Source organism: Dioscorea cayenensis, chromosome 9, assembly GCF_009730915.1.
Source record: "Dioscorea cayenensis subsp. rotundata cultivar TDr96_F1 chromosome 9, TDr96_F1_v2_PseudoChromosome.rev07_lg8_w22 25.fasta, whole genome shotgun sequence".
NCBI lineage: Eukaryota > Viridiplantae > Streptophyta > Magnoliopsida > Dioscoreales > Dioscoreaceae > Dioscorea > Dioscorea cayenensis.
The window spans coordinates 8,541,139-8,565,545 of NC_052479.1; the positions used below are offsets into that span (position 1 = coordinate 8,541,139).

Consider the following 24,407-nt stretch of genomic DNA (forward strand, 5'->3'; position numbering starts at 1 on the left):
AAAGTCGTAGAACCACTCCAAAAGCCTTGCCAATACCTCTCTAAACCCTAGCCGCAAGCCTCTCAAAACTTTGAGAAAAGATAGGAAAAAAGATCCTGAAATCAGGGCTGTCCGCTGCTTTACATAGGCTGGAATCGGGAATCCACACAGCCCTGTGGATGTTCCACATGCCCCTATGGAATTTCCACACGCCCCTGTGGAAATTCCACATGAACATGTGAATTCTCTGGAATTCTGATTTTCTGCGAGCTATGAATAGTAACTGCCACAATGAAAAGCTACAGTATTTTGCTACAAAACATGCTACAGCACTCCCCGCCAAAATGCTCCTGACTAAACATTTTTCATCAAGGCAACATAAATGGGCACATGTTTATGCCGTAGATCGCGTAGCTTCTTTAATAAATAGACTCATTGGTGAAGATCTTGCTATCATTGCACGAGTCAGAATATGCAAATGTGACTGCCTTTGTGCCCCTCCAAACCATGTGATTGCTTGAATACATGAAGATTGGCACACATTCACATATCTTTGAACCCAATTTGTGTCTTCACATTTGTTCCTTCCAAGATTTTGTCAAATAGTGCATTCACGATTTACATTGGCCTCTTTCTTTCATATTTGGCTCCATAACCCTACATGCACAAAAGTACACAAATACACATGTATTAGTGCTAAAACAAGATAAAAGTAATGCTCAATGGAAGAAAAGAACACTTCATATTACTAATACACAAGCACTTATCAAACTCTCCCCCCCCCTTATGCTTTTGGTTGTCCTCAAGAAAAAATAAATTATTGAAGCACAAAAGAAGGAAATATTGAAAGTGCTTGGCCTTAGGTTGACCAAAAGTATGCAAGAAGGGCATTCTATAAGTAAGGGAGATTTTAACACTAAATATGAAAAAATCAGTACTCTAGCTGAAAACTCTGATAAAAAAGAATAAGAAACAAAAAATCGTGTAAGTGTGTGTAAACTCACACAATTCAACCCAAAGTATATTCATTAAAGTTCTAATTAATAAGGGACTTATTCGTCTACAAAACACAACAAAATGAAGGAATGGTAGTAATTTTACACATCCTCTAAGGTAGTCCTTTTCAAAGCGGCCACTAAGGTAGCTTTCACACTTTCGAGGTGGTAGCTTTTTCAATCGGAGTAGTAGCTTTCACCTATCCCATGAGATAGCTCTTTCTCTTATTAGGGCATAACTAATATCTGACTTATGAGAGTAGCTTCATACTTTATAGGCGGTAGCTCTTTCCACCCCCAATGCGCAACCAAACAAGTATAAACTATTTCTCTTTTTCCAAATTTTTTAATAACAAAACAAGAAACAGAACTAATTAGTCTCTTAAACATCGAATTTGAGTTTCCAAAAGAGGTTAATGAGCGAGATGTGCAACAAGTGTCAATCGGGCAAAAATTCCTAGAAATTCATGTAAAAACAGGTGCTTGAAAACATTCAATGTTAAAAATTCTCCTAAACTCAAGAATACAATCATTGTAACTAAGGTGAACCGCCTTGGCTGTGTCCATGACTAGTTCTTAATTCCCATACTGACAAAACCATCTACACACATATACAAGGGGATTCAGTGAAGCTCAAGAAGAACAAAATAAACTTGAGTATATATAAGTAAAGCGATGAAATACAACTCGACACAAAAACAAAAATAAAAGATAAACTCAGAAAGAGAAACTTTTCTGAGTGTACAAGTCCAAAATAGCAATACTAAAATAAAATACAAAAAGCATAAAAGAAATAAAAAAAGGAAGCATCAAGTGTCGGTGTCATCTGGTGTTGGCTTTTGTCGCTGCTGCTAGTGGAGATAAATCAAATGGTGCAAGTGGATCTGGTGATGGTGATGCTGGTGAAGTCGGAAGGGTCCTCGGTCTCATAATGAAAGGTGAGGACGAATCGCGCTCAAGTAGCTGCTGTAAAATATCAAAACGTGCCATCACCTCTGTGTGGTTCGCGGCAAGTGTAGCGCGAACGTCAGCTAAGTCTGCCTGTAGCACCCCTATAATACTCTTGAGCCTCTCAAATCAATTATGGGTTCGAGGTGGAGAAAATATCTAAATTGGTGGGGGCTCCTAAATTCTAGGAAAGCCTCTACCTGTTCTTGCTCTGCCTGTGCTTGCTCTATTTGTGGCTCTAGTACTGGCTGTGACCCCTCTCTAGTGCCGCCCTCCACCTCGGCTATCTCAGAATGGGGCATGATCATCATATACAATCCTAGTATGCATCTCTAGATCATCCCCATCAATCTCATAGAGTCTATGCCAAGTGGAGTCGGTACAATGGCCTTCTCGGCCCCCCTGATAGCATCTAATAACCCCATCCCCTTGATCAGTCTGGTGATGTAGGGGCCTGAGAACAGAACACTGACTCTGGCATATTGGTGCTGATGATGAAGATAATCAGCCATGATATGCCCCAAATGAATTAGCTCATGCTAGACCATCGAAAATAAGTAAAGTAAATCCTGTCGGCTCAAAACACCTGTGCTCTCACCACGGCCGCTCACTGATCTACTGAGCACTACATATATGTATCTATAGCTCAGCTAGGACAAGCACGTGGCCTTAGTCACTCCTGGCTCGTAGTGACCCTATCCACATAATATCCTGTACGGTCTCTGAGAAGTCATGCTGCCAAGATAATCTGTCGGTAAGGGCTCGTACTCCTCCGTGTTAATAAAAGCTTTGTCATACCATCCCATGTTGAAAGAAAACTATGTAACACTCATACTATAATAACTTCCAAATGCTCAAAACTGCACGATGTCAACACTATCGAATCTGGAGTATGACTGGTCTAACTGAAAAGATGCTAGAACCTCGAGTGTCAATGCTTGGATGGCTGGCTCTCGAATCGATAATAACCTCCTCAAGCTTCCCACAACCAACAACTCCTTAACCTTAGTGTCTAGTTCATCACCTTCCTGCACCTATCTCATCACACTAAAATCAAAAAACCCCGACTGTCCAAACCTAAGCTTTGATAGCCTCACAAATCGGACCTAGTGCTCAGGAATAGCAAATCCCATATCCTCTAGCTCAGGAGATGGCTCACGAGGGCGCTTCTCAGCTTGCTTCTTCGACTGGGTGCCATATCTACAAAAATTAAATAAGAATCGATCAAAGAAGCTCATAGCTCAATACTACTAGAATCCACAAGGTCATGTGGAAATTTCACACGCCTGTAAGGATTCATGAGGTGTGAAAACCGTACGGCCGCATGCCAAAATTCCAAAAATACACCACAACTCCATTTCTAAACTCAATCTAAGCATCCATGGTCCATCTATTCACAGAAATGAAGCATCATTCACCATTTTGACTAATTAAAATCAAGTATAGGGAAGAAAAAATAGAGAGAAAATTTACCGATGAGAAGGTGATGAAAATTCTGAAAATCGGCTAGAAAACTCACGTAAAACTTTGCTAAGTCGACGATGAAAGATCAGGTGAATGAAAGAGTGTATTCTCTAAAGGTTTAGGAGTGAGGAGATGAAGTGACAAGATCCCCTTGCGTATATCCCGCAAGTGCACGGGTTTGTCGAAGTAATAATCCCGGGTGAGCGGGGTCGAATCCACAGGGAGTAGGGAGTAAAAACACTTAATTTGATTCTTAGCTATGTGAAAAATCAATGATAAGGATTGTGATAATGATTCAATTCTCAACAATAAAAGCAACAAGAAAGAGAGCAAAAGTAAAGAAGCGGGTAAGGCAATCGATAAATATGGGGTACCCGGATAATGCTCCACCTAGGATAATTGTTTCAAGTGCAAGAACCCTCTATTATGCTTCCTAATAAATGCAATGGTGGGTCATGGAAATCGTTAATTACATAGTCCCAAATCTAAGGTCAACTATGCCTAACTCTATACATGTCCCATAGGAGAAATCGAACAATCTCAACACCTCACACTCGCATAGATTTGGAATGAGCTCTAGGGATTCCAAGTGATAAATCTCCTCCTTATAATAGACCTAAGCCTTGGGTCCAGGTGGAAGGTCCTTAACCACAATTGAGCCCTAGATACTAAGATCACCTCAACGCTTCACTCTGTTGCACGTGCAACTAAGCCCCAGCAGAAGTTCATCTCTCAGACCATTCACTCTATTATGGCCACAAAGAACTCGAGGAATGGAGGTAGAATCTATCACGTCGGAGGGGAAAGGGGACACTCCTGTACCTCTCGACTCACCTTCTCAACCCTCTCCAACCTAGCTTTGTCTAACGCTCATGGTATATCACTCACTCACAAGGTTACCAACAAGAACCCTCAACCCTAGTGTCACTCTAGGGGAAATGTTCATACAATCAAGCATTCAAGGTTGGAACTCACAATAAACATCAATTTATTGAAAGCATAATAAAGAGGTTCAAAGAAACAAATACATCCTAGGGTTCACAGTACCCGAGTACCCACTAGGGGTTTAGCTCTCCATGAAGCTAAGTACAATCAAAGAAATAGAATGTAAAAGCAATGAATCCATAAAGAAACCCCTCGATAGTTGTGTCGATGGTCTTATGGAGAGTCCTCTACTCGTCGCAAGGGATCCTTTGTCCGGCCTAAGATACACCTCGCCAGATCGGTGCCGATGAAAGCTCTCCCAATAACCTTCTTCCAAAAGATGCGCGATGTCGGAGCCGTAGAACCTCTCCAAAAACCTAGCCAATACCCCTTGAAACCCTCACCGAAGCCCTCCCGCAAGTTGGGGAAAAGATGGAGAAAAGAATTCCAAAATCGGGGCTGAGTCGGCTTTAAATAATGCTGAAATCTGTCGACTCAACGGGCGTGGATGCTCCACGCACCCGTGCGGAATTTCCACACGGCCGTGGATAATTTCCACACGCCCATGTGGATTCTCTGTTTCTCTGGTTTCTCGGTCGGCTGTGAACAGTGCTACTACAGTACATACTACACCGTTGCTACAGTGCTCTCCTACAGTATTCGACCTGAATAGCTTCCCAATTCCATACTTTCATCGGGGTAACGCAAACGGGCACACGTTCACGTCGTGGATCACTTGCTTCTTCAATGGTGTACACATTGGTGGAACTCTTTTTCTATGTGCATAAGTCGAAATGCTCGAGTGTAACTGCCTCTGTGCCCCTCCAAATGGATGTGCCAACTCGAATACGAGGAGGTTGGCACCTATCTAGCATCTCACATCGACCTATGTCTTCGCGTTTGAACGTTAGCAAGATTTCCTCCAAAATCGGCGCATTGTGATCCACATTGTCATATTTCCTTCATACTCGGCCTCACAACCCTACCTGCATAAAAGTAACATAAAAACACACATATTAGTGTAAAAACCCGAGAAAAGTAATGCTCAACATAAGGAAAGAATGCTTCGCATTCATATCACACAAGCACTTATCATGAAGAAACGCGAAGAGATATTGAAGAAAACCTACACCTCTTAAAGTTCTACACATCCACAGGGGCGTGTGGAAATTACCCACGCCCGTGTGCCTCCATAGGAGGGTTTCATAGGAGTAGATGTACGCCCCTGTGTGCTCTCGGGATAACACTCTAAACCTCTGAATGCAACCACACAAGCGTACCAAAATTACCCACGCCTGTGTGCTAGACCCATAGGGTAGACGCACGTCCCTGTGGCTTCTCTGTCCAACCGAGATAATTCTCTAAGTGTAACACATGCCCGTGTGGAAATTCCACACGTGCGTGGACCTTCACAATACCAGCTCACAGGGCCACTCACACGCCAATGTGTATTCTCGAGAGGGAAGAGAGCTCTTCTGCTGAGATCCACACAGGCATGAAGGAAAGAAGCCAATGTGGATCATAATGCACCAAGTTTGGAGGAAATCTTGCTAAGGTTCAAACGCGAAGACATAGGTCGGATGCGAGATGCTAGAGTGTGTGCCAACCTCCTCGTATTTGTGTTAGCACAACCATTTGGAGGGGCAGAAGGGCAGTCACACTCAAGCATTCTGACTTATGCACATAGAACAAGATCTCCACCAATTTGTCCATCATTAAAGAAGCAAGTGATCCACGACGTGAACGTGTGCCCGTTTATGTTACGCCAATGTAAGCATGGATTTAGAAAGCACTGTTCACAGCCAGCCGAGAAAACAGGAATTCAGAGAATCTACATGGGCGTGTGGAAATTCCAAATGGGCGTGTGAAAAATCCACAGGCCCATGTGGTCGCCCAGTTGTAGCCCTATTTAAAGCCGATTCAACCCCGATTTCAGTATTTTTTTCTCCATCTTTTCCCCAACTTGAGAGAGGGCTTCAGCTAGGGTTTTGAGGGGTATTGGCTAAGGTTTTGGAGAGGTTCTACGGCTCCGATATTGTCATTCCTTAGGAAGACGGTTGGTAGGGGAGCTTCCGTCGAGGCGTATCCTATACCGGACAATGGAATCCTTGGATGACGAGTAGAGGACTTTCCACAAGATCATCGACATAACCATCGAGGGGGTTTCTCTATGGATTCATTGCTTTTACATTCTATTTCTTTGATTGTAGTTAGCTCCATGGAGAGCTAAACCCCTAGTGGGTACTTGGGTATTTGTGAACCCTAGGATGTATTTGTTTCATTGAATCTCTTTAGTATGCTTTCAATTAATTGATGTTTATTGTGAGTTCCAACCTTGAATGCTTGATTGTATGAACATTTCCCCTAGAGTGACACTAGGATTGAGAGTTCTTGTTGGTAACCTTGTGAGTGAGTGACACACCACGAGCATTAGACAAAGCTAGGTTGGAGAGGGTTGAGAAGGTGAGACAAGAGGTACAGGGGCGTCCCCTTTCCCCTCCGACGTGATAGATTCTACCTCCGTTCCTCGAGTTCTTTGAGGCCATAATAGAGTGAATGGTCTAAGGGATGACCCTCCGCTGGGGCTTAGTTGCGCGTGCAATGGAGTGAAGTGTTGAGGTGATCTTAGTATATAGGGCTTAATTGTGGTTAGGGGCGTTCCACCTTGACCAAAAAGGTTAGGTCTATAATTAGGAAGAGATTTATCACTTGGAATCCCTAGAGCTCATTGCAACTCTATTCGAGTGCGAGGTTGAGAGGTTATCTAATCTCTCCTCCGGGACATGTATAGAGTTAGGCATAGTTGACCTTAGGTTTTGGAATATGTATTTAAGGATTTCCATGGCTCACCATTGCATCGATTAGGAAGTATAATAGAGGGTTCTTGCACTTGAAATAATTATCCTAGGCGGAGCATTATCCGAGTACTCTATCTTTATCGATTGCCTTATCTTTTCCTTTACTCGTGCTCTCTTACTTGTTGCTTTTACATTTGAGAATTGAATCATTGTCACACTTATCACTATTGATCTTTCACATAGCTAAGAAGCGGATTAAGTGTTTTTGTTCCCTACTCCCTGTGGATTTGATACCCGCTCATCCGGAATTATTACTTCAACAAACCCGTGCACTTGTGGGATATACGCAAGGGGACCTTGTCAAGTTTTTGGTGCCGTTGCCGGGGAGTAGGCGTTTAGAGATACTTTATACTTTATTTTCTTGGCTATTTCACCATACATTCTATTTCATATCTTCATAATCTATCATCGTTCTGATTTCTTTTTGTTTTTTTTTGGGTGCAGGTCCAGGTTATGACCCGAGGAATCCCTCAATATTGATTGAAGGAGATCTTGAGCTTAAACGTACACTTAGAAGAAAAGGGAAAGAGCCTGTGCAAGAATAGTCTAATTTAGCTAATTTGGAAGTGGAAGGATCTGATAACATTGCAGAACATAACGAGTAACAGTGGACATTATCCGATTATGCTAGACCTTCACTATTGGGGACACAATCGAGCATTGTGCGTCCCCCGATTGCAGCTCAGAAGTTTGAGTTGAAGCCTACATTCATTCACATGTTGCAGCAATCCGCACAGTTTAACGGTTTGGCCGATGAGGATCCAAACAGTCATATAGAGAGTTTTCTCGAGGTGTGTGATATGCTGAAGATAAACGGAGTGATGGATAATGCCATCAAGTTGAGAGCCTTCCCATTTTCCTTGAAGGGGAGAGCGAAGCAGTGGCTACACACATTACCTAGAGCATCGATTACCACATGGGAGGAGATGGTAGAAGGATTTCTTGCCTGTTATTTCTCTCCCGAAAAATCTGTAGAGCTTAGGAATGAGATCTCATCCTTTGTTCAGTTGGAATTGAAGTCTCTATTCGACACATGGGAAATGTTCAAGGAACTCCTGAGAAAGTGCCCGCAACACGGATTTCCGGAGTGGATGATTGTTCAGACCTTTAACAATAGTTTGAACCCGAGTACAAAGCAACTCTTGGATGCGGCAGCAGGAGGTACCTTAGGTAGCAAGCCCCAGATGAGGCCCGTCAGTTAATTGAAGAAATGGGGCTAAACAGCAGCTACCAATGGAATGCTAGGGAGAAGAAAAAAGTGGCCGGTCTCTATGAAATAGATGCGGTAAATTCATTGGCGGCACAAGTGGAAAATTTGAGTAAGAAGTTAGATCTTCTAACTTCAAATAGAGTGGCGGCCGTGACTAATTGCACAGGGTGTGGTGGAGGACATGCTCCCTCTGATTGCCCGATCTCTATCGGTGATGTTTCTTTGGTGGAGAATGTTGATTTTGTATGAATAAATTGGTAAGTGTTGGTATCTTGATTTTTGGATGCTTGTGCTGAGATTTACTTGTGAACTTTGAATATTAATCATGTGTTTTCATGTGGAATTGGTGAAATTATGTCGTTTGAGCTTTATTCAATGTTTTTCGCTGGTAAAGCTCACATACTAGGGCAGGCTCTGAGTGTGTAAACATGTTCAGAAACTTTTTGCAAAGCCTGCATGTTTTTCCAAGGCCTCTAGTGAAGACGCACGGGCGTGTGGAATTTCTGCACGCCAGTGGATTTGTATTGCTAGCTCATCCAGAGAAGGCATAGGGCGGGCGGCTGCCCCTGTGAATGACCATGTGACTGTCACATGCCCGTGGATAATTTCCGCACGGGCGTGTGAATTCTTGCAGAGTTGGGCGGATTATCCTGAGAGCACACAGGGGCGTGGACTCGCCCCTGTGGGCGACTTTGTGAACCACACACGGGCGTAGGTAATTTCCACACGCCCTTGCGAAATTTTGAAGAGGAGTTCTCTCCATTCCGAGAAGACACAGGGGCGTGTGGCTGCCCCAATGATGTGGGCATGTGAATGTCTACGCCCGTGCGGAATTTCCGCACGGGCATGTAGAACACTTGGGAATTTTCTCAGATGTTCAGTGAAGCCACAGGGGCGTGCGGTTGTCCCTGTGGGTCGGGCGCACGGGCGTGGGTATTCTCCGCACGCCCGTGCGCGAGCGTTCAGAGTCAGTTAGAGTTTTTTTCCCGAGGCGCACAAGGACGTGTGTACGTCCCTTTGGCTCTGTTGTAATGAGGCGCACGGGCGTAGGACGATTTCCACACCTCCGTGTGGATGCACTGAGAATGCCAAGGGGCGTGAGTTCTTTTTTTAAAGAAGACTAGTTTCTCTCCCTCTTCACGTCCTCTATTCGTCTGAAAAACATTCTCACATCATTCTCCAACTTCATAACGCCCGATTTGGTAGGATTTTTTTGCGAGGTTTTTCTGGCGGTTCTTCATTTTCTCATCCCATCTCGTCGGTAAGCCCTATTTATCATTTTTCTTTGCCAATTCATGGTTTCTATCGATTAATTTAGTGAAAAATGCTTCGTCTCTTCAATTCGAAAGATTATTTGTGTTTTAGAACGAAGTAGAAGTGATTTCATGGTGCGTTGTTGGATTTTTAAGGCGCGGCCGTGTGGGTTTCACGCCCCATAGATCCACATGGGCGTGTGGAAATTCCACATGACAGTGTGGATTTCTGCAGCATTGGCTAATCAACTTGTTTGATCGATTGTATTTTAGATTTTGCAGACTATGTGATAAGTACTTGTGCTATATGAATGAGAAGCATTCATTCCTTATGTTGAGCATTGCTTTTCTTGGGTTTTTACATTAATATGTGTTTTTTTGTTACTTTTTCGCGAGTAGGGTTGTGAGGCCGAGTAAGAAGGAAAAGAAGCCAATGTGGATCGTAATGCACCAATTTTTTTATGGCACTGTAGCATCACTGTTTACAGCCGGCCTAGAAAATAGGAATTCAGAGAATCCACACGGGCGTGTGGAAATTATCCACGCCCGTGTGGAAATTCCACATGGGCGTTTGAAAAATCCACAGGCCCGTGTAGTCGCCCGACTCCGGCCCTATTTAAAAAGCCGATTCAGCCCCGATTTTAGACATTCTTTTTCTCCAGTTTTTTTCCCATCTTTTTCCCCAAACTTGAGAGAGGGCTTCGGCTAGGGTTTTGAGGGGTATTGGCCAAGGTTTTGGAGAGGATCTATGGCTCCGACATTACGCGTCGTTTGGAAGAAGGTTATTGGGAGAGCTTTCGTCGGTAACGATCTGGCGAGATGTATCCTAGGACGGACAAAGGATCCCTTGCGACGAGTAGAGGACTCTCCACAAGACCATCGACACGACCATCGAGGGGGTCTCTTTATGGATTCATTACTTTTTACATTCTATTTCTTTTGATTGTACTTAGCTCCATGGAGAGCTAAACCCCAAGTGGGTACTTGGGTATTTGTGAACCCTAGGATAAATTTAGTTCATTGAATCTCTTTATTATGCTTTCAATTAATTGATGTTTATTATGAGTTCCAACCTTGAATGCTTGATGTATGAACATTTCCCCTAGAGTGACACTAGGGTTGAGAGTTCTTGTTGGTAACCTTGTGAGTGAGAGAGTGCAGGGAGCGTCCCCTTTCCCCTCCGACATGATAGATTCTACCTCCGTTCCTCGAGTTCTTTGCGGCCATAATAGTGTGAATGGTCTAAGGGATGAACTTCCGCTGGGGCTTAGTTGCGCATGCAACGGAGTGAAGCGTTGAGGTGATCTTAGTATCTAGAGCTTAATCATGGTTAGGGACCTTCCACCTGGACCAAAGGGTTAGGTCTATAATTAGGAAGAGATTTATCACTTGGAATCCCTATAGCTCATTGCAACTCTTTGCGAGTGCGAGGTCTTGAGATTGTTCGATTTCTCCTCTGAGACATGTATAGAGTTAGGCATAGTTGACCTTAGATTTGGGACTATGTAATGAAGGATTTCCATGACTCACTATTGCATTGATTATTAAGCATAATAGAGGGTTCTTGCACTTGAAGCAATCGTCCTATGCGGAGCATTATCCGAGTACCCCATCTTTATCGATTACCTTACCTTCATCTTTACTCGTGCTCTCTTACTTGTTGATTTAACTTTTGAGAATTGAATCATTGTCACACTTATCACTATTGATTTTTCACATAGCTAAGAAGCGGACTAAGTGTTTTTATTCCCTACTCCCTGTGGATTCGATACCCGCTTATCCAGGATTATTACTTTGACAAACCCGTGCACTTGCGGGATATACACAAGGTGACCCTGTCAAGTTTTTGGTACTGTTGCCGGGGAGTAGGCATTTATAGATACTTTGCACTTTGTTTTCTTAGCTATTTCACCATACATTCTATTTCTATTTCTATTTCTATCATCGTTATGATTTCTTTTTCTTTCTTTTTGGGTGCAGCTCCAGGTTATGACATGAGGGAATCCCTCAATATTGGTTGAAGGAGATCCTAACTTGAACGTACACTTAGAAAAAAGGGGAAAGAGCCTGTGCAAGAACAGTCTAATTTAGCTAATTTGGAAGTGGAAGGATCTGAAAACATGGCAGAATAGAATGAGCAACAATGAACATTATCCGATTATGCCAGACCTTCAGTGTTGGGGACGCAATCAAGTATTGTGCGTCCCCTTATTACTAACTCGAACTTTCAGTTGAAGCCGTCATTCATCCACATGTTGCTGCAATCACTTGCAGTTCAGCGGTTTGGCCGATGAGGATCCAAAGCAGATCATATAGAGAGTTTTTCTCGAGGTGTGTGATATGCTTTGAAAGATAAATGGAGTGACGGATGATGCCATCAAGTTGAGAGCCTTCCCATTTTCCCTAAATTGGAGAGCGAAGCAGTGGCTACACTCATTACCTAGAGCATCAATTACCACATGGGAGGAGATGGTAGAAGCTTTTTCTTGCCCATTATTTCCCTCCCGAAAAAAATTTGCAAAAGCTTAATAATGAAATCTCATCCTTTGTTTTTGTTGGAATTGGAGTCTCTATTTGAGACATGGGAAAGGTTCAAGGAGCTCCTGAGAAAGTGCCCGTAGCACGGATTCCCAGAGTGGATGATTGTTCAAACTTTTTATAATGGTTTGAACCCGAGTACAAGGCAACTATTGGATACTGTGCGAGGAGGTACCTTAGGTAGCAAGACCCCGATGAAGCCCGTCCGGGTTAATTGAAGAAATGGGGTTAAACAGACTACCAGCGGAACGCTAGGGAGAAGAAAAAAAGTGGCCGGTCTCCATAAAATAGATCGCGGTAACTTCATTGGCGGCTCAAGTGGAGAGTTTGAGTAAGAAGTTAGATCTTCTAACTTCAAATAGAGTGGCGGCCGTTACTAATTGCAACGGGTGTGGTGGAGGACATGCTCCCTCCGAATGCCCAATCTCTATTGGTGATGGTTCTTCGGTGGAGAACGTTGATTTTGTAGGTAATGGCATGAGACCTCAAGGAAACCCATATAACAATACCTACAATTCGAGTTTGGAAGAATCATCCCAATTTCTCATGGAGTAATCAGGGGTCCACAAAAGGCCATGCGCCACCGGGTTTCAAACAACAACAACAACAAGCTCCTCGGTGGACAATAGAGCCTCGATTTTGGAAACCCGAATGAGTGACTTAGAGAAGCATGTGGCTAGATTTGTACAATCTGCGAATACAAGGTTTGAATCAGCCGAGGCTACACTTCACAACCACACAGCTTCTTTGCATAACCTTGAAAATCAGGTGGGGCAAATTATGAAGTCTATCTCTGAAAGGCCACATGGAAGCTTGCCGAGGCAATCACGAGACCAACTCAAGAGAGCATGTGAAGGCGATCACTTTGAGAAGTGGTCGTGAGGGTTGAAGGTAGGCTTCCGGTGAGAAGCCAAAAGAACACTCACCCGAGGTTATAAAGGTAGAAGAGTGGACGAGCAAAGAGAAAGAGATGGCACCCCCACCATTCAAGCCAAGAATTCTCTATCCCTCTAGATTAAAAAATGACAAAGGAGATGAACTGTACAAGAAGTTCCTAAGTTTGTTCATGCAGCTCCACATCAATATTCCTTTTGTTGAGGTATTGGCCCAAATGCCTAAGTGTGCGAAGTTCTTGAAAGACTTGTTGACTAACAAGAGAAAGTTGGAGGAAAGTGCTTCAGTGATTTTAGAAGCTTCATGGTTGGCGGTATTGCAAAAGAACATGCCGAACAAGAAGAAAGACCCGGGAAGATTCATCATTCCGTGTAATATTGGCAATTTAGGTGAGGAAATGGCATTGGCTAACTCAGGTGCTAGTATCAACGTCATGCCATACACTTTCTTTCAAAAGCTAGGCTTTGGCGAGAATAGGCCTACTCAGATGACATTACAACTAGGGGACCGAACAGTGCGACATCCGAGAGGCATCATTGAAGAAATGCTTGTGAAGGTGGATAAGTACATTTTTCCGGTTGACTTTGTAGTGCTAGATGTTGATGAGGATGCGGATGTACCCTTGATACTTGGGAGACCATTCTTGTGGACCACCAAAGCATTGATTGACATGGACGGCGGAGAGCTCACATTGAAAGTTGGAGATGACAAGCTGACATACCGCCTTGCTAAAGCCATGCGGCCTTCTCTTGATTTCGATGACACTTTATACTTTCTAGACACTACTAATGAGATTGTTGATGAATATATGTAGGAAATGTTCAATCCGGATCTGTATGAAGGTTTGTTCGACCAAGAGGAGGGACATGAAGATGTAATGATGCTTGGATCGATGGTAGAAGTACCATCTACCCCGGTGATTCTGAAGAAGGTGCTCCAGAAAATGAAGACGGCTAGGAGATGCCACCGGAAACACTCCAAGGCTGTTGGAGATGTCCATGAATGGAAGGAGTTGGATGAACCATTGCTAGGTGTTCCTAAGCCCGATAATACATCCTCTAGTTTCACTGGATTGTGCACATCATGGTTTCAAGCCATAGGTAACAGGGCAACTTTCATTCATGAACCACCGTGAGGTAGGACAAAGAGTACGTCAAGCTTAGTGACGTTAAACAAAGCGCTTCTTGGGAGGCAAACCCAAGTGTTTAATGTTTTTCTTAGTTGAATAATGTAGTGGTTTGCATGAATAAATTGTGGAGTGTTGGTGTCTTGATTTTTTTAAATGCTTTTCTTTGAGATTTTCTTGTGGGCTTTGAATTTTCATTGTGTGTTTTCATGTGGAATTGGGCGAAGTTATGTCGTTTGAGCTTTTATTTCATGTTTTTCTATGGTAAAACTAGCACACTAAGCGAGCTCTAAGTGTATGAACATGTTTAGAAATTTTCTCATGAGCCTCCGGGTTTTTCTAAGGCATCCGAGTGAAGACACACGGGCATGTGGAATTTCCTGCACGCTCATGCATTTGTATTGCGAGCTCATCCGGAGAAGGCATAGGGTGCATGCGGTGCCGCTTTGAACGATCATGCGACTATCACACGGTCGTGGGTAATTTCCGCACGGGCGTGTGAATTCCTGAAGAGTTATGCGGATTCTCCCGAGAGAACACGAGTGGACTCGCCCACTGTGGGCGACCTTGTGAACCACACGCGGGTGTGGTTAATTTCCATCGCCCATGCGAAATGTTGCTGGAGGAGTTCTCTCCATCCCGAGAAAACACAGGGGGCCGTCTTTCGCTGCCCTCATGAGTTGGGCATGTGAATGTCCACGCCCGTGCGGAAATTCCGCACGGGCATGTAGAACACTTGGCAATTTTCTCGGATGTTTAGGTAAGCCACGGTGCAGGGCTGCCCACATGGGAGTGGGCGCACGGGCGTGGGTATTTTCCACACGCCCGTCAAGAGGCTGTCAGTCGAAGAGTGTTTTCTCGAGGACCACGGGAGGGCGTGTGTGCGCCTGGCTGGCTCTCTTTATAATGAGGCGCACGGGACGTGGGCAATTTCCATACGCCCGTGTGCATGCACGATCGCCAAAGAGGGCGCGAGTTCTTTTAAAGAAGATTAGTTTCTCCCCCTCTTCATGTCCTCTATTCGTTTGAAAACATTCTCACATCAGTCTCCGACTACATAGCGCCAATTTGGTAGGATTTTTATGCAGTATTCAGGCCAGTTCTTCATTTTCTCATATCATCTTGTCGGTAAGCCATATATATCATTTTCTTTGCCAATTCATGTTTTCCATCGATTAATATGGTTAATAATGCTTCGTTTCTTCAATTAGAAAGATGATTTATGTTTTAGAACAAAGTAGAAGTGATTTCACGGTGTATTTTTTTGGATTCTTGAAGCCTTGACCATGCGGTTTTTCACGCCCGTGGGTTCCACACTGCGATGCATGGAAATTCCACACGATCATGTGGATTTATGCGACATTAGTTTATCAACTTGTTTGATTGATTTCATTTTAAATTTTTTGCGATTATTGCACCTTGGTCAAAGAAGCAAGTTGATAAGAGGCCACGTGAGTCATCCTCCGAGCCCTCGAGGGCATGAGTTTTGTGATTCCGAGCATCGGGTCACGCTCACGAGCACTTGTCGAGACTCCGGTTTGGAAAGACTTGATTCCTGGACATGAGTATACTGAGAGATCTACAGCAGGGATATGAGCTTGCTGATGAGGTTGAGGATCTCATTTCAGCAGGTGGTTGGAGGCGATTATTGATGATTAGAGAGCTAGCCATCCGAGAGTTTGCACTTGAGATGCTATCATCATTCGAGTTTGATAGATCTTACACGAGCTTTGACAGTTTGGACACCATTCAGTTTAAATCACTTGGACACCACCATAGCTTGAGCATCACTTAGTTTTCGATTATCTCTGGAGCTTGTATGAGGAAGCATTCATAGACACTTAGGAGTACTCTCAATTCTGAGTGATTACCCACTCGCCTTGACACCTCGAGGAGGGACTTACTGAGTACTATGTGGTCAGGTATGAGCTAGGGGTGTCCAAGGCCATCATGAGTAGGTTGGTGAATGACTATGGTGATAGCACTAGTGTTTAGAGGCGGCAGGAACTTCTGTACTTGTACTCAGTAGTGTAGCACGTACCAATTCACTTAGGGCACATCATGGCCGAGTACATCAGACATCAGGGGCACTATGCTAGATTGGGAGCGATCTTCTCGGGCCCTTACATCACGAGATTAGTATTGGGCATGGGTCTCTTGGGCTCGATTAGCGGGGCCGAGAAGAAGATTATACCTGCTCCCCTGAGCCTAGAGATGATGAGGTTGATGGGCATGGTCCACCGGGTTCGGACAGGGGTTTTGGCTAGTGTTACTCATAAACGCCTAAATGTACATATTTTATATGTATTAATCTTGTATTACTTTGTGTATATTTTAATGAATTGATGCTCGTTTAAGTGTAATATGGTTATTTCGGTATTGTAGATCTTAAAAGAGCCGAACAAGACTCAAAAATGCAAATTGGATGAATTCGACACCAAAAACGGCATTTTTGGAGTTTCAAAGACTATGAGTATTCTCTGTAGCGGGGGTCACTATTTATCTGTCGGGTAACTCGTGTTTAGCTTTCAACTTCCGGAAGGTACGTTTCATTTTTCTTCGGGTAGTTCTTATGCCAATTCTAGCCGGGATGAACATACCGTCTTCAAGCCTCCTAAGGTAAGAAAGAGGTACGTCTGAGCTAATGACGTAAAACAAAAAGCGCTTCTTTGGAGGCAACCCAAGTTTCAAATTATTCATGTTTCATTTTTCGTATTTTACATGTTTGTTGAGTTTATTCATAAAGCTTGTGTTTGTGTTGTGTTTGTATTTTTGTTTGTTCGAATGATCCATGCTTGTCTTATATTTGTGAATCTTATCTAGTGCTTTGACGTTGTTTGGTTGTGTTTCAATGCATATTTTGGTGTTATAGATGTTGTAAATTAGTTTTGTTCTAAGTTGTATGGGAGCCCATGCCAAAATTTTGTTTTTCTAGGTCCATACGGGCGGTATACGGCCCGTATGGACCATTTTTATGCTCCCCAGGGGCCTCAAGGGTGCCATGCGCCCGTGAGGCAGCCCGTGAGGCTTACTACCTCAAGGGCTAGAAAAGGAAAGAAACCCTCACGGGCTCCATGCGCCCGCATGGAGCCCGTATGGTTTGCGGGCTGGAATTTCGAGCCTTAAGTAGCCACCTTTCTCACCCTTGTTCTCACTCGTTTTTCATCCGTTTTCTTTCATTCTTTCACCATTTTTCTTCATTTTTCTTCCTCTTCACTCCTCTCCTACCTCTACCAACTTAGATCTTGTGGATTAATTGAAGTTTTACTATCTATCTCACCAATCTTCATCGATTGAAGCTTTGAAGCCCTAGTTTTTGTTTTGGAGCAACCTTGCCTCTTCTTCTTCATTGTGCATGCTTATCTTACTTTGAATCATGAGGAATGTTGTATGGTTGTTTGATCCTTGATTTATTTAAATTTTTATCCATGGTTTGTAAATTTTTGGGCTTCAAAAACAGGGGGAATTCTTTCAAAATTTCAGTCTGTGCTACAGTAACTTTTGAATGTTGCTTATATTGAATTTGTTTGACACTTGTAGCATCTTTGATAACCCCTAGAAACACTTGCACTAGAGAGATTTAGACATCATGATATTGATTGAACAAAGAACTTGCATGGAATTTTGTTTTCATAGTTTTTTAGAGTGTTTGTTTGTGTGTGCTCCCTACATATTCATTGGTGAGATGAACTATGTTTCTTTTGACATTTACAGGACTCAAGATATGAGCTTCATTCTCACCACTCCTCAAGAATTGAACCTACCCCTTGTTCATGCATGTATTGCATAATCTTCATCAACAAAAATGTGGCGAGTCTCTTTACCGCTTCCCTTTCATGCTTGATTTTAATTATTACGAATTCTACACCATGTTACTGCATTGATTAATGTACATTGAGGGCAATGTACGATTCTAGGTGTGAGGATGGGTTATTTGTATGCTTACTTCACCGATGATAGCTATGATTTATTGTTAAGAACCTCCGAGCTTGAATGAATGATAGTAATGGGTTGTAGTGTTATTTGTGCTATAAGGAAGTTATGTTTTCTCTCTAGGGCTTTCTTCGGAACTTTGACACAGAACTTCTACCTTGTTTGCCCTAGCTAACCCTACTCGCTTTGATTTAAAGTGTTAGAGTGGTAAATTCATCACTCAATGGTCTTTTAAGAGCTTTTGGTTCTTTTGTTCATTTTGCTTTATCCCTAAGTGAAGTTTTGCATGAAAGTGCTCAAGAGACATGTATATACTTGTTATCTTAAAAATAAAAATATATATAAAAATATAAAAATTTGAAAAATGAAAAGAAATGAGTCTATAGTCAGGTATTCCTCCGCTAATTTAGCATGAATGCGCTCTATGTAGACTGTAATCAAGTAGGTTAGGTGGCTCTTGTGCCTAATCAAGCATGATGCATCCTACGAAAGATTATAAGATATTTTGTGCAGGTCTACATTAGGGCGGACTCAAAATGAAAATGAAAATGATGCTTATTCTCTTGGACTCTATCATGCATTCACTTAGAAGCTAGAGTATGAATTTTGTAGACCAAAAGGACTTTTCACTTGACGGTGAGAGGTGTCTTTAACATTTTTCACACGGTAATCATTGAAGGTGGCATGAATAGGAAGAGCGAGGAAGAAGTATATACACACACTCACGAGAAAGCACTCTAGAGGACTCATGACTATCTTTACTAAGTTGGTTATTGTGCAACTCATTTTCTTGATTTCATTTCATCTGTGCTTGTGGGGTTCTTCACTATTTGAGCTTGAGGTCGTACATTTAGCCATTTATCTTCTTGCCCCTATTCTTTCATGTGTGTGTTTGCTTGAGGACAAGCAAATCCTTAGGTGTGAGGATGTTTGATAAACGCCTAAAATGTACAGTGATTTTTATACATATTAATCTTGTATTACTTTGTGTATATTTTAATGAATTGATGCCCGTTTAAAGTGTAATTTGGTTATTTCGGTGTTGCGCATCTTAAAAAGAGCCGAGCAAGCTCTAAAAATGCAAATTGGATGAATTCGACACCAAAAAGCGAGCATTTTTGGAGTTCGAAAGACCGTAGCTGTTAATGTAGCGGGGTCACTATTCATGCTTTCGCGGGTATTCAGGTGTGAGCTTCTCACGGGCTCCATGCTCGCATGGGTGCACGTGAGTTTGCTTTGCCGAATTTCACAACCCTCGGTCACTATAGCGAAACAGCCCGTAACACGCGGCGCATTTTCTTGCGAAGCGGCGAGTGAGCTTCACGGCTCCATGCGCCGCATGGAGCCCGGGTATGGACCACGCGGATATAAAAGGCCGATCTAGGGTAAAGGGGAGAGCTTTTAGAGGGGCAGTTTTCTCTTGGGCCTCTTAGGCCGCCGCCCCACTCTTCTCGCCGGCGATCTACTATACAACACTTCGCCAATAGGGAGTCAAGCTTTGGAGGAGAAGATTGGGAGAAGATCCTAGGCGTCCAAGGCATCATTTGAGGGAGATCTCTTTTCAAATCTTCAAGACCTTCACCATCCAAGGATCTAAAGCTAGAGGAGTAGTTCTTACTTCTTCTTGTTTATTTGTTCCTTGGACTTGTATGAGTGGTCCTCTATCATGAGGCATTAATTTATTTGTGATTTGGATATGATGAACTCTAGGGTTGATTGTTTGTAATTTGGATGATCATCTTTATTGATGCTTTGTTAGATGTTGTAGTTTCTTTTTATGGAATCTTGTAGTTTGTGGTTCAAGCCTTGTGTACTTTGATGTGTTGATTTGCATGAGAACTTCAGTATTTCAACTTCTAGGTTGTACTTCGTTGCGTGACCATCGCCTTCATACTAGACAGCACTTGGCTTGAAGGGATCCACATGTACGGATACACCGTGACCAGCTCGGGTATTTTGTACCCCTCCAGGCAATTAGGGTTGGACCTAGTTTAGATTATCGACCACGATTGTGTCCCACATGCAATCATACGAGGATTTGGGTGGAGCGATCTTGACCCATTACTTGTATGGGATTAGGGTTCAATTGCCGTGACCATCGGGTTGAGCTAATTATGGAATCTCTTTGCCCAACTACCATCTCGCATTTCATCCTAAATTAGGGATCTAATGACAACCCTAGGGGGATTCGTTGTCCAAATCACTCCACCGCTACTTGCGAGAGGTATTGCCAGCGACTCCGTGCAGCTCGGATTTCTCGCATCGGGTTACGACTCTAGAGATAGGCGAGGATGAGGGTGATGAAGCCGAGCATCTCAGCCCACTCCGGCCTCAAACCGGCCCCGATGGAGACCGAGGCACCTCTAGTGGCGAGAGGAACCACCCCGTGCGTATGTTTCTCGCCATCTCGAGCTTATGATCGTTTGAGAGGCTGAGAGCACTTTGGGAGTGATCACGGATAGAGGTAGCTAAGGCTCGAGCCGAGATTGCGAGATTAGGGCTACACAGGCCACTCAGTACATGGAGTTCATGGCACGTTTCGACGTTCATATACGGATCTTACAGCGAGACATCACCTCATCATTTGTCTTGTGGTCGATGACTCCTCGAGCAGTTCCTCCGAAGCATCTTATCCCCTACCCCAACACGGTGGACCCACCATGTAACGTCTTCACCGGCGAGCCTGCGGGCAGGGCGACCACCAGAGCACTTCACTTACTTTATTTTCCTTTTTGTGCATTTTATTTTTAGACTTGTTCCCTCGGAAAAGGATTCTCATCCTAGGTTTATTTTCATTTGCATCTCGAGGTTGTATTCATTGTCTATCTTTTATATATACTCGAGACATTTTGTTTTTATTAAGCTTCACTGAACCCCCTCGTGTATGCGTGCAGATGGTCTTATCATCATGGGCATTGAGACTTAGTCATGGAGCACGACCAAGGTGCTGACGGCAGCGTGTGAGGCTTCTAACCCTTTAGAACATTACTCCCAAGGACTTGAGCTCCGTCAAGCGAGCGACACTAGGGTCGGGGGAGTATTGTTTTGATTGCTTCTCTAAGGATGGTAGCTCTTTCACACATCCCATGAGATAGTTCTTTCTCTCATTAGGGCATAACAAGTGTCAACTTATGAGAGTAGCTACATACATCATGGGTGGTAGCTCTTTTCCACACCTATGCTACAAACAACAAACAATTTCCAATTCTTTTTTCTTCAAATTTTTCTGATTATTTTTAATAAAAACTAGCACATTAAAGTCCCAAACATAATGAACTGGAGTCTTCATAGGTCTAATGAAGCTGAGGCAAAGTGCACAAAGAGAAATCGGACAAAAATATTCAATAAAAATTGGATGAAAACTAGAGCATGATAAAATCCATGTTTATAACCTCCAAAAACTACGAATTAAACTCTTAACCCTAAGGTGAACCTTCATTGGCAACAAGAGCATACTCATGAAAACACAAGTAAAAGTCATGTATAAGGTGAACCCTCCCCACACTCAAGATGTACATTGTCCTCAATGTACACTGCAAGCTACAATAAAAATAATAATAATGGAAGCATAATGTGTGTGGGAATGCAATTAAAAAATAATACTCTCTGAACTCCTCATTAATCGTTTGGTGAGTCTAACTCATGGGCTTGTTGTATGGGTTTGTGGAAGCTCCACGACCATGTGACAAAAATCACATGATCATGTCTGTGACTAAAACACCATCAACATCACTCTCAAGGCCATCACTTACAAAGACAAGGGGTTCGGTGGCTCAACAAAATAGAAAAAGATGTATCGAGTTCTTACATAGTAAACACATGAAGAACAAACACGCACAAACAAAAACAAACACAAAGTTAACTCAGTCTAAAAAGATAAAATAAGGGAAAAAGCTAAGAAAAATGAAAACATAAGTAAAAGGAAACTAAAGAATCACAGTGGGATGCCTCAACATCGGCGTCTATCTTCACAGTGTTGCCGGGTGTAGCCAAAAGAATGTTATTATCCAAGGTTAACCATATGAAATCAAAGCATTTTGGAACAAGTTTTTCGGTCCTTGGTGTCATACATGCAAATAAAGCTACAAAAGAAGTCGGTTAAGCATGAATTTGATTAGTACAGGGCTCCACGCGGGCGTGGATGGCAAGCCAAGCACTTTTCTAGCCTTGATCGGGGTACTTTTCCGGCCCAAGTGGGCGTGTGGGAAGCTCACGTGCCCACGCGTGGGCGCATTACGGTCTTAGCTGAAAGGTGCCCGCAGCGCGCGTGGTGCCAACCCGCCGCGGTGGCGGACCACGCGAGTGCGTGCGCGCTGCGCCGCGCCAGCGATGCCCGCATGACTCGGCTCGGCGGTAAGGCCACTGCATTGCGTGGCCTAACCCATGCGGGATGCGTGAGGATCGCCGTCAGCGACCTACGGGCTGCATGCGGTGGTGAGAGTCTGGTCACAGTCAGCCAGCGTGTTGACGATAAGCAGTGCTTGACCGTGCGTAGCGATGGGCTTGCCGTAGCGCACGCGTCAGCCCGTCGCGGCGACGACTCCACTAACCGCAGCAGCATATGGGTCGGCCGCGCGCCCTCGTGGGCACCCTTGATCCATGCATTCTAAAGTGTTTCTACAAAATTTTCCATGAAAAACAACACTTATAAACCAATAAAAATTCATGGATTGGCAAAATAAGAGCATCGAGAAAATGGGAGAAGATGAAGTTTACAGGGCGCCATTGGTGAAGGAAACTTAATGTACAAATGCCGGCAAAACACTTTAAATCACAAAATGAGTTGAAAGAAACTTAGTTTTGTGCTCAAAAGTTCATATTCTTGAAGATGGAGAAGTGGGACATGAAGAGTGTAAGTGATGAAGATAATGAAAAGTGACCCCTCATATTCTTATAAGCCACATGGGGGTGTGGAAATTCCACACCCGCTTGGGCTCTTGTGCGGCCGTAGTGGAAATTCCACGCACCCCTGTGAGCTAGCAAAAATTACGCAAGCAGTCCATGAGGCTCCAAACTTTCAAATTAACACTAATTCTTCAACTATAAACATAGTTACACCCTAAACCATGCCACATACAAGAAAATCAATTTAAATCACCAAAATTTTCAACAAAAACTTCAACACCAACAAAAATTCATCATAGCACCCACTTATGAGATTTATTCTTTCGAGAAATGAAAATCTAAACTAGAAAACATTTAAAAATTTGGGTTTCCTCCCAGCTTGTTTTATGTCACTAAAGCTTGGCGATACCTCTTCCTTACCTTATGGAGGCTTGAAAGAGTGTGTTACCTCCCGACTAGACATTGCATAGCTACTTCCTTTAAACCAAGAATCTGGTTGCCGGGTGGAATACAATTGGAGAGTCCAACCATCTTACTTTTGGCCTCAAAGGAAACAATTTGGGTTTGAATTGTCCAAGCTTAGCATGGGTGGATCATCGGATGGCTTCAATCTCCTACCCACATCTTCTTCCCTTCCCAAAGTCTCTTTCTTGCATTGTAAGAGTTGATCAATCCCAAAGAGAAATGCTTGTTCCATTACCTTGGGTTTTGCTTCTTCTTGTGTATTTTTAAACTTGAAAAGGAACATAAGACTAGAAAATCCCTTGAAAAATTTCCTCAAAGCTCACAAGCACTAATCTTCATTCACACAATCAAAATCTCAAAAATGATATTCAACTTCTTTCTTTTCATTTTTCTACACCAATGTACTCAATTTTCCCAACTTCTTCAATTGTGCTCATGGCCTCATCATGTCTCAGGAGACACTTGCCTTGCTTGTTCAAATTCTTCTTTTTCCTTAGCAAGCATGTCCAAGATCTCTCCTAATTGATGCTTAATGTTTTTGATGGAGACCTCGTGAAAACTTAATGTGGCCTCAATATTTTGGAAAATGGGCATCGGTTGTTTCAATAAATCTTGGTAACACTATTTCCAACGCAAGTACATCTTCTTCAACTTTCACATCCATTGAAGTTCTTGTTGAGGTGCTTCCCATTGTTGTCTATCAATATCCCACAAGAGATTTGGTGGCTCCTTGATTTGGATGATATGTGGTGCGACATGGATTGTGTTGTGTTGATGAACATTGATAAATTGATCAATTTTTCAAGTGAGAGCATCAACCTAAAAATATAAATCTACAACTGGATTAATCATCATTCAAGTTCCATGCAAGAAAAAGTAAATAAGACAAAATAAAACAAAATAGAATGGTGGAAGAAGATAGAGTGAAAATGATGAAAACAAAATAAAAACCGATGAGAAAGATGGAAGAAAAAG

The 24,407-nt window shown here is 43.0% G+C and overlaps 1 non-coding gene across 1 annotated transcript; it reads right to left on the reverse strand.

The window, feature by feature from the left end:
- Window positions 1–8,142: 8,142 nt before the first annotated feature.
- LOC120269771 lies at window positions 8,143–8,249 on the reverse strand. Its single transcript, XR_005539407.1, has one exon. It is a non-coding gene; the product is annotated as a small nucleolar RNA R71 (small nucleolar RNA).
- Window positions 8,250–24,407: the final 16,158 nt, after the last annotated feature.